The 12,151-nt window shown below is 37.1% G+C and overlaps 1 pseudogene; it reads right to left on the bottom strand.

The window, feature by feature from the left end:
* Nucleotides 1-5,518: 5,518 nt before the first annotated feature.
* On the bottom strand, nucleotides 5,519-6,514 carry LOC114032170 (annotated as a pseudogene).
* Between the last annotated feature and the right edge of the window lie 5,637 nt (nucleotides 6,515-12,151).

Raw genomic sequence — 12,151 nt, 5'->3', positions numbered from 1 at the left:
CAAGCCTTGAAGCAGAGTGCTTGGATAATAACCTCAGCTAGGCTAGGTGATAGGGAGATAACACCAAGGGGGATGCTGTCTATAAAGTTGCTGCTTAGTCATTTTCAGTCACATCCGACTCATCGTGACCCCATTGGGGTTTTCTCGGCAAAGATACTAGAGTAGTTTGCCATTCCCTTCTCTGGCTCATTTTATAGATGTGGAAACTGAGGCAAATGGGGTTAAGTGGCTTGCCAGGGTCATACAGCTAGTAAATGTCTGAGGCCATATTTGAACTCAAGAAGATGAGTCTTCCTGACTTCAGCCCTAGCACTCCATCTACTGTGCCACTTAGTTAAGAAGATATAAAACCACTATCACATGGGATGGGGGCATGATCCTCATTTTGTCACAGTGGATGTCAGCAACAGAGGATTAGCTAGGTCATAGAATGCAGCAAAACCTTGTTTGGGAGTGCAATACCATAGGAAGTATTCCATAATCAGGACTTGAGGCATGTGGCTGTCACTCAAGACTCAGGCACGCTATCATGCACCCCACCCCAAACTAGAGGGTACTCTGAGTTTATTGACAAGCTTCCCCTATCTCTCTCTGGCTTCTGACATTAACCTTTGTATTCCACCCCATTGTGAGCTATATCTCTATATAACTATAACTAAAGTGCTTCCACCAATTAGATCATGAATCAGGTCCCTGCCCCACCATATTCCCATTCATTACATTATTGCTTGTGCTCATCAATTCACCTCTAATACTTAAATGGCAGCACTACTCAGCTTATAATATAGACCTAGATGGTGCATTCCATTTGATCCTCCAGCCTTTACCAAAAGCAGAAACTTTCAGGGCTCAAATCTATCTTCCTCTCTCTTGCCTCCCAGCCCAGGGATGATAAATAACCCAGAGGTTCTATTCTGTTATCAGTATATGTGTATATATATGTATGTATATATGTGTGTGTATATGTATGTATGTATGTATACATATATGTATATATACGTGTGTGTATGTATATATGTATATACATGAGTGCGTGTATGTATATGTGTATACACACATATATACACACATATAGAGAGAGATGTATATATCTACATACACACACACACACACATATATATATATATATAATTTTTTGCCAAAAAGAAGTTAGACTTCTCATTTATTATCCTTAGGTTGACAAGAACCCTAGTATTTCAACAAGAGTTCTTGGCTTGCCTACAAGGGACCTGTTCTCTGTACTGTGCTGCCCAGGTCCCACTTGCTCAGGGTCTGATACTAAAGCCCAGGATGCAGGTCAAATACCATGCCCCCGTGGCACAATCTGACTGTAGACAACAGAGGAGGAACTGCCATGAATTTGGATGGCATTAAATACCTGCTTCTGTCACCTACAAAGTTCAAGCAGCCCCATCTGACATCATCCCAATGATGAGCTCCACTCACTTTAGACATCTGTTGGTTGTGCTTGACACACCCTAGGTACTACAAGTTTTTTTTTTCCTTTCTCTCTCCTTATGTTGTTACTCTTTTTAAAATACTCAGCGTATGTGAATAATTTTCTTGTGAGCATCTCTATAATTAGCAAATGCATTCCTTTTAACAGTTTTAACTACAGAGTACTGAACCTTCAATACGTTTTCTTTAACATATGAAAATACCTTTAGTGATCATGAAGCTCTTTAGTTTTGGTCCCTTGTGATTTCGTGTTCCTTATGTCTGGTTTATAATTTAAAACTAGCATCTATCACTTGTTGGACACAAGGCAATAGATTTGTCAAAAAATGCTTTTTACTTAAAGGAGCAAGGTAGAAGGCAGGATTCCTACTAAGCATCAGTTAGCTTTGCAATCTACACATTTTTGTCACATTTCTATTTTCTTATTTATTTAGTCAATTTTCTTTTAAATATCATTTTTGCTGATAAATTTTTCTTTTGATATAATAGATTCTTATTGACAAATAACTAAACAACCCCCTCTTACAAAATACAGTCCCCTCAAACAGTTCATGTTTATTTATTTTCAATTTTTAATGTCTCTATGGTTTTTTTTTACATTACAATAATTTCCCTATGTACCCTCTCTACCCCAAACCCTCTTTTGTAATTAATTTTTGCTGGCTATCCCCCATACCTAGAATTCTCTCTCCTCATCTCTCCTTCCTGGCTTCCCTGAATTTCTTCAAGTCTCAGGTAAAGACCCTACTTCTACAGGAAGTCTTTCTCAGTCCTCTTTAATTTCGTCTCCAATCTACTCTGTAGACATCTTGTTTCTACATAGCTGTTTATCTGTTATCTCTCCAAATAGACCATAAGCACCTTAAGAACAGGAATTGGTTGATTATTTTTGTTTGTGTTTGGTTGTGCCTTTCTTTGTATGTGCCCTGCCTAGCATGGTGCCTGGAACATAGTAGGTGCTTAATAAATACTATTATGGGAGAAATGTCTCCTCTTTGAGTTCATGCAGTAGATTACTACCACAGAATAAACCTATCACAATGCAGGAATTATAGAGGTAAAAACCCAAGTTTTATTATGCTTAAACACAGGTTCAGGAGGTAGAAAAATAACCCTGAACAAAGATTAGGATTCTAAGGAGGTTTTTTTTATGGACAAAATTATGTCAGAGAGACAAAGAAATAATTTTTGACATACAACAATCTAGTATATACTCTTAGGCCATAAAAATTGAACAAACTTAGTTGAACCATAATGTAATCTCATACATCCCGTAAAGAAAGAAACCTAGTTAAGCAGACTCTACAGGTAAACTAAGTCAGGTTACAGGTTAAATTACATTTAGAGGGTTTACAACAGGCTGATTGAGAAGGAAAATTTTTATGCCTCAAAGATAACCACAGAGTCAACGCCAGTAGAATCCTCTCACAAACAGTTAACTAAATCACCTAGCAACCTTTGTAATCACCTAGAACCCTTTGACTTCTTATCTGAGGAGTGTCAAAAAAGTTTCCCTTAATAATCCCTTAATATTATCATTCCATGAGTCAAGTTTTAGCAAGGTAAGGTTAATTAAAAGAAAATATACTTTAATTAGCCAAAATATTCCATGATGAATGGCATAATAAAATTTAATAAAAGGAAATAAAAAGTGAAAAATAATTACCACAATGTTCATTGACTAACTTAAGGATTATAACTACAACTGTAAAAACTTCAGCAAATTTGACAGTTCATAAAGGACAAGTTTTCATTTTTAATAAAAAGATGGGCTTTTGCTTTCATAGGAAGTTTGGATACATTAAAAAATCTTGGCAATTTCCCTAAGGCAGGGATTGTTGACCTTTTTGAGTATCATGTAGGTAATACCTATGGACCCTTTCTCAAAATAATATTTTTAAATACATAAAATAAAATATATGGGATTACAGAAGAAATCAATTATATTGAAATAGTTGTCAAAAAATGTTTCTATGTTAAGAACCTCTGCCCTAAGGCAATCCAAACTGCTCTCTTCCTCCAAGTCAACTCAGTATATATGTGTGTGTGTTTATGTGTGTGTGTGTATGTATATATATATGTGTGTATGTGTATATATATGTATATATATACACATTTTATATATATTTATATGTGTGTGTATATGTATGTATGTGTGTATACGTATATATGTATATATATTTATACACATATACACACGCACTAATGAACAACCACTGGTAGTACATCCAAATGCATGTTGTAATCAGGGCTATAAACATTCTTCATCTGCTTGATCTATTCTATGTAGATGGTCAGGTCAAACTCCCTTGAGTTATTACAGATCTCTTCTGGGGACTCTGCATTGTTCTAGAGCTTGAGGCAATTAGCACAATGTTATCTGACAATAGGGGCATCTAGAGGGTGTTTCCATCCACAGAGCATCCCTCTTCAACTTGGACTCCAACCTGGATATACTCCATCACAGTGGTGCAGCACCTTTAGTGAACATGTCTCCTTGTTTTATGCTTTGCCTGACATTTATCATCAGAGGATCATTGAATAGGATTATGTCTATTTTTATATCTTTCAAAAATTTTGATGGGAGATATGGGAGATACTTTCTTGCAAGGAAGCCTGTAAAGTGACATCTGGTTCTACTGAACTGAATGCTTTTCCATAATCAAAAAACAATGGATATTTTATTCTCTATATTTTTTAGTTAGTTACTAAATGGTAAAGATGTGGCCCACTTTTAGATATTACTTGCAAAAGCCCATTGTTACCTCCTAATACTCTCACTGAGAATGTTTCTAATTTGTATATACAAGACTTTCATAAAGATGTGGCATAGATGGGAGAGTATACAAATAGATCAGGAGTTACTGATGTACTGTCAGTCACCTTTTTTTCTGTATTAAAAGGTCTGATTTTTTTCCCATGCCTTTAACATCCTCCCCTTCTATAGATACTTTCCATGTTGCTCCCTCAACATCTTATAATGATGATACCTCATGGTTTTGATTTCCTCTATATCTATGTGGTCTAATATGGATGCTTTTCCTATTTTTGTTCCCTTAGGTGCCATCTATAAACACATGCTTTCTGTAAGTGCATCTAAAACTGTGATATTAGGGTCAGAGTATGATCCTTCATGGAAAAAAATAATTTATCATAATGATTTTTTGCAAACCTTTTCCTTTTTAATGCTTTAGGTTTCCTTCCATTTTCATTCTTAGATGACTTTGTTTAATTGAACATTTTGATAAGTTTTCTTCACTGCTTATCTCAGCTTTATGACACTAATAATCATCCACGATCCTTCTTCATAAGATCTTGCATTCTAAACTGATGTTTCATTTGGTAGCTACATCTCTCTGTTTGGCAGATTTTTGCTAACTCTTGTCAAGAGGATTAAAAATGAAACTACAAATTTCCATTATGTGCAGCTTAGATTTCTTTTTAAAATTACATAAGTTCAACACATTATTTTCAAAGCTTTCCTTCTTTTTTATTCTCCCTCCAAACAGTCTTTTGTTCTCTTCTGTCCATTTTTTAATGTTTGATGGCACACTTCTCTGTGTCTGTCTGTCTGTCTGTCTGTCTCTCTCTCCTTCATTATCAATAATCCTCATCTCACACTCAAATCTGCTGTAATTTAAAAAAAAAACCCTTTACAACAAATAATCATAGTTAGGTGAAACAAATGCACACATTGACCCATGTCCAAAATATGTTAAAACCCACACCTTGAGCCCCTCGCTTTTTTTTTTTAAGTAAAAATTCAGTCAGTTTACCTTTTGGCAGCACAGCACACAAGAAGCCAAGTGTTTCAGAACAGAGATTTCACTTCCATTCCCTTGGAATGTTCATTCCTTTGGCTAAGGAGAAAACTTGAGGAAAGCCAAGCAATGCATACATGACTAAAAAAGTACAAGAAAGCAAATAACATCAGCCTAATAAGGACCAATACAAGTTACTGTTAGTTGCTAGCTGATTTTCTAAAATTACAAGGGGAAAGAGCAGAAAGCATTGTTTCTGGCTATTACAACTGCTTTGATCATTTCTTTCCACATGGCTTTTAGTCATTTCCTCCATACAGATACAAGAATGCCTTCTGGTAGTCTCCTTTTGTGTCTTGCTGGATGAAGTAATACAGAGATTTTCCACACTTCCTCCTGAATTCAGATCTAAATTTCAGCGTGTCCATCTCACTGCAGGAGACCATAATCCTAATCAGGATCTGGTCTTGGGTCCCCTTGCCCTTCATTGAATCATAAAATCAGACAGCAAAATACTTATTCTCAATGCACTGGACCAGGTTGAGGAAGGCATTTTCGAGGTCTCCTTTTACCTCTTTCTTGATGCTCTCCAACATGTCATAAGGGCTGTAGCTCTTGTATCTTTCAAATACTTTCTGGAGGTGGCACACACTCCTCTCAGTTATAATACTGATTCATTTAGGGACATCAGTTCTCTTCCTCTTCATTCCTGCATCATAGAGTTCCCAAGCATCTTGGTCAATTAGTTCATAATCAATCACAGAGCCATCCTCTGCCCACTTGCCATTTGCTAGGGCAACCATCAATTTGCAGAAGTCACCAGATATTCTGAAATAATGTCCTTCTCCAACTCTGTCTTGTACATTTCTCTGTAGACTTTGTTAATTTCATAGAGTTCCTGGTTTGTCCATAAGCAGATGATCTACCCAGGCCCTTCATGGACACTTTCTGCTCTGAAGCATCATACTGAACAGGTGTCTTCAACAGGCCTCAAATCACTGTCTCTAAGTGGCCAGATAAGGCAGACTTCGGTGCTGATGCAAGTTCCTTTTTGGTCTTTCTCTGATAAGCGAAGGCAACATCCTGCCTCTGATTCCTGCTGTGATTTGTCATGATGTTGACAAGTGGACTTCATCCACCCCTTTGGTCTTGATGGCTGCCTCAGTGTTTATAGCATCACTCTTGGCATCAAAGTTGTCATAAGCCTTGATGGAGCCACATGCATTTACAGGTGTAGAATGGTCACTCTCCAAATTGAGTTTGCACAAAATTTCGTGAATTGTAGACATCAAGAAAGACGCTGTGCCAAGCACTGGGAAAGCTAGTCGGGCTGTTCAGCCAGACAAGTCCCTCACTTCTCAGTCAGGTGATGAATAGTATGCTTCATCATGGGTCATTACACTAATCAGACTAAGTCTTTTAGAGTTGTTTTTATTTTCAATGTTGTAGCTGTTATATAATGGCAGTTAAATGGAGCAGTAGACAGAGTGCCAGGCCTGGAGTCTGGAAGACTCATCTTCCTGAGTTTAAATGTAGTTTTAGACACATAGTAGTTGTGTGACCCTGGGCAAGTACTCAACCCTGTTTACTTCAGTTTCCTCATCTGTAAAATGAGCTGGAGAAGAAAATGGCAAACCACTCCAGTACCTTTGCCAAGAAAATCTGTTATATAAATTGTTAGTTATCATGATAATAAGAAGAAAAAGAAAGAAGAGGAAGGAGGAGGAGAGAAGAGGAGGAAGAGGAAGGGGAGGAGGAGGAGAAAGAAAATAGCAAACATATGGTGATTTAAGGTTTGTAAAGTGCTTTACATATATTGTCTCATTCAAGGACAACATTCTGTGATGGATGTAGTATTATTATGTCCATTTTACAATTTTAAATTGAGAGAGGTTAAGTGACTTGCCCAGAGTAACTCAGGTAGTAAGTAGCCAAGGCAGGATTCAAACTCAGGTCTTCCTAATTCGAAGTCCATTACTCTATCCTAGCTGAACTCATCATCAGTTCTCACCAGGTTTCTCTGAATTCATCACATTCTTACGGCACAATAATGTTTTATTACACTCATATACCATAATTTGTTCAGTCTTTCCCCAATTGATGGGCACCCACTTTGTTCTTTGCTATAGTAAAAGGGGTTACTACAAATAGTGTTGAACATATAGGTATAGTCCCTCTTTTTTTAATCTCTCTGAGGTATATACCTAGTTGTGGCATTGCTGAGTGACTTTTGAGTCAGATCCTGATTGTTTTCCAGAAAAGCTGCATTTATATCTTTACTAGCAGTGCATTAGTGTACTTATCCTCCTATTCTCCTGCAACCCCTCCAACAATTGGTATTTTCCTTTTTGCCTTCTTTGCCAACCTGATGTGCCAACCCCACAGATATTTTAATTTACATTTAATATGCATAATGAACTAACTCTGAGTCCCTGGTATAAAGCCAATCCAGTCATAGTATATAATCTTTTTAATATGTTTCATAGCTTCTGTGCTAATATTTTATTAAATTTTTGCATCAATATGGCTCAGGTATATTAGCCTACAGTTGTCTTTCTTTGCTTTTTCCCTCCTTTGTTTAGTTATGAAGTCTATATTTCTATCATAGAAGAAATTTGGTAGGAATCCCTTCTTTTTCTATTTTTACAAATAATTTAAGTAACATTGGAATTGTTTTTTGAATATTTGATAGAATTCACTCGTAAAACCATTTGGTCCTCAGGCTATTTTCTTTGGAAGTTCATTTATTATGGGGACACAGTCTTTCTTCTGGCTACTCACAACTCTAATATTGCTGGTCTTTGAATTTCTTTCCCTCCTGATGGAGTCCTTACAAAGTTCAGCTCTCAGTTGCCAGGGTTCTTAGCCTCTTTCTTGCATCCCTAACCAGCTTTCTGTTCACTGCTGCCAGAAGTCACACTCCCTGAAGCTGCTTCCAGCCACAAGCGTGGTTCTCTCTATCCATGTGTCTCCATTAACCTGTGTGCCTCAGACTCTTTCGTGTGACTCTCCACCTGACTCTTTTTAATTGCCAGATGAAGTATCTTCAGAATGAGTAGTTCTGCTGATAGGGGGGGAGGAAAAGGAGAAGGAAATGAAAGGGGTGAAGAACTAGGCTCTTCCCTGACTGCTGCCTCAACTGCCTCTGACTCATTTGACTGTGATTTTAAATGGTCACTCAGGGATGTGGCCAATCATTAGTTATCTCATACTATTGTTCCCTTCTGACAGAAAGGGTGTTAACATCTTCTTAACACAATAAAAAACATCAACTGAGACTGGGGGTAGGGGTGGGGGAGAGAAGGTGGAGGGGAGGGCCAAATCTTCTCCCCAACCCTGCCCTAGAAAAGAACAATCTAATGAGAATAAATAAATGGAAGAGGGGAAGACTGGGGAAGGGATGATTATTAAACTGATTATCATATAAACTAAACCAGTTAATTCAGTTCGTTAGCACATGGTGTTAATAAAGTTGAACTTTCAGGTTCCCTACAGATCAGTTAAGTTTGTATAAGAGGGATTAAAAACCTTTTTCATTAACCATATATGGCAAAAATGTGTGTCACTGGAAAAAAGGGATCATGGAATTAAAAGTTGTCAAAGGAACTTCAAGATCATCTAGTTTGTGGAGTCAAGAAGAGGGGTGGGCCAAGCATGAACGACTCCATCTTAGAAACTATTTCCATTTCATCCAAAATGAGGAAACACATATTCCTCACTTGTGCTTGTCCTTCTAAAATTTTGCCATTTTTTCCCTTAACAATATAACAGACATCTTTGTTTTAGTCTATACCAGTGGTGCCCAAACCTTAGATTACAAACTTTACCAATAAAAAAAGAGCATGTACCTGCAATATTTGTTTATAATAAATTTAATAAATGTATTTATAAATTATATAGATATAAATACTATTGTACTAACACTACATATATTACTAAACATGAAATAGATATTTAAAGGGATGACATAAAGATAAAAATTTGTTTTAATTTAAATTTTTTATTTTTTAACCCTTTTGTGCTTATTCAAAAATTAGTGATATTTTTTAATGAGCAGAATGTTTCATCATTTCTGAAAAATCTCTGTGTATGTCTTGAGGGATTGGTCCAACTTATAGATTATAATTGTTAGTAATTCATCACTCAGCTAATTTGATCAATGTAGCTAGTCAAGCAAATGAATTTCTTTTTTTAGATCCTATTTAATTACAATAATCTAATAGGTCATAGCAGTCAGTAAACATAACAACTTCTCAGAAAGAGACATGTCTTGCTATGTGAATATATAGTATTGACTACACCACCAAACCAGTAAACAAAAGTGAATTGTCACTGATTTTAGTTCAGCAGAAAGATTTCAATATAATTCCATTCTGTTTGATGTGGTTCTGCTTAATGGATGTTATCCTACATTAATCTCCTATTCATATTTGGGTATTTTATATATTTTTGTACGAGCATGAGGAACAAGAAGAAGGTTATTTTGGCTGGACCATCAAGTACAGAAAGGGAAATAGGCTAGAAAGGTAGATTGGGGCCACGCTGTGAAAAACTTAAATGCCGAACATTTTGTATCTGATCTTTCTGGTTTATTAAGTAGGGAGTAACACAGTCAACTGAGGCAGCAAGGTGGCTCAGTGGATTAGAATGGGGAGAGACCTGAGGCAGACAGACCAATTAAGAGGTAGGGTAATGGCCCTGGAGGTAACTGAAGATAAGGGAACAAATTTAAACAATGTTATGTAGAGAGAGAAAAATAACAAAATCTGCAACTGCTTAAACGTGTGGGGTGAATGAATGTGAGGAGGCAAGGAATTTGTGACCTATGTTATAAACATAGGAAGGACCTTAGTGCTCATGACAGTACCAAGGAAGTTCAGAATAGAAATGGGTTTAGAGGGAGAAAGATGATGTTATGAGATCTTCGGTGAAAATCACAATGCATTCATGCCTACTCATCCTGTATGAATCACTTTGTCTTACCCCAAAAAAGGTGGGGGTAAGACACCAGAATTGGGATTGGTTTTGCTGGGGTTTTGCCCTGACCACTTGATTTTCCCTGCCACAACCTACAGTCAGAAGACTGAATCTTTGTAAAGGTCCATCAACAAAGGAATGCCCTCCAACCTCACTGGAAGGACCCGTTATACTAGCAAAAAACTTAGCAGTTTGACTTCCAAGCCACCAGATATCGACCTGTTCAGATGCAAAGATATTCTTCTGCCTCTGGACCTGGACATCCCTGTCCCTTTCTCTATACCACAATGCCCCCTAGAAATCAAAAGGCGCCCTCTGCCCTGACCCTGATTGGTGGATACATATCTACAGGAAAGGAGAGCAAAAGATTCATGTGTTTACCTCTGATTGCTTCTTTTTCCTGTTCATTATAGTCTTAGCAATGGTATCTAGATTAGATCTTATATGAAAATTTTATCTCTCCTAACCCCTTGGGAATTCTATATGTAATAGATATTCCATCCCATTGTGCTCCAAAAATAACAATAAATGGGACTGAGGGAATTAAGGATGAGGAGTGAGGCAGATTCCTGATTCCCTGAAGGCTGGCTCAGAATGCTCCCTGTGAGGCTTTTCCTGACTCTGCTTTTGTGTGTCTCAAGGGTTTATCTATGTTAAGTCTTGTGGGAGAAATATATCCTCTCTGACTTCATGAAGTAGGTAACTGCTGCCAAAATATATTTACCACAACTCAGAAATTATAGAGGTAAAAACCTAGGTTTTATTATTATACTTAAACATAGGTTCAGGGCACAGAGAAAACTTGAACAATCATTAGTATTCTAACATGCCCTCTTATAGGCAAAATTATATTGAGTGACAGAGAAATAATTCTTTTACATATTGCAATCTTGTATATTTTTCTTAGGCCATAAAAGCTAAAGAAAAGATAGATCCATAACCCCATACTTCCTTCATGCTACAAAAGTTGAACATAAAGACACAAAATCTCACATATCCTGAAGGAAACAAACCTCATCAAACAAATTCTGCAGATAAACTAAATCAAGTTACAGATTCAACTACATTTAGAGAGTTCACAAATAGTCTAATTGAAGAGGAATTTAGGAGTCAAGGAGGGAGCTAAGGAGTCAAGGGGCAGTTGAGATTCTTCCTCTGACTCCTTTTCTAAGGAATGTCTAAGGCTTTAAGTAAGTTTTCACATCCCATAGGACAGGTTTTGGTTAGGTGAGGTTAATATTAAGAGAAGATAGGCTTTCAGTTAACCAAAGTTGAAGGAGGAATAAAAGAAAATTAAAAAATTAAAAATTCCCATTATAGGCTAACGGTATATAAATTATGGTGTCTCTTGATATACATTGATGTTTATGGGAAACTTGTGTTTGCTTAGGGGTATGATTATAATGTTTCTCTTGCTTGTGGGAAATCCAAAGGAGATGAGTGTCAACCCCGCCTCTCATGCCTTTAGATTCATTATCCCTGGATCAGAGATAATGTTTCCCATCTTATTAAAGGTATCAAAATCTCTTCTCAAATCTCTATCCATTCTGGTACTACACATATGTAAAGGAGGCCTGGTCCTGGCCAATGAGCCCAGTCCTTATGAGTACGTGAAACATAATCCTCTGATGGGACTTCAGAGCAGGCATAGACATTCTATAACTGGTAACAGACTGCTAACCATGTGGTAAAGAGGAACCTTTTTGAATATCTGTGGAGCCAGAACTGAGGTGCTTTCAAAAGGCACTAGCCATCCTGGACAAGTGTCTTGGCTCTGGTTCTTTCCAAGTTGGTTGGCATTGGAGGCTGCTATAGTCCTTTAGGTGAGAGTACAGAAACCAATCATGCTGCACCTGCTTATAAGGACTGGGCTCATTGGCTAGGCCCAGTTAAACATTACACATATAAAAACGGTTTGGCAGCTGTCAAGAGTTTTTGTTTATAATTATGTTGTT

Source organism: Vombatus ursinus, unplaced genomic scaffold (genome assembly GCF_900497805.2).
Source record: "Vombatus ursinus unplaced genomic scaffold, bare-nosed wombat genome assembly UNPS02015406.1, whole genome shotgun sequence".
Classification (NCBI taxonomy): Eukaryota; Metazoa; Chordata; class Mammalia; order Diprotodontia; family Vombatidae; genus Vombatus; species Vombatus ursinus.
This window is presented reverse-complemented; position numbering and strand designations above follow the sequence as displayed.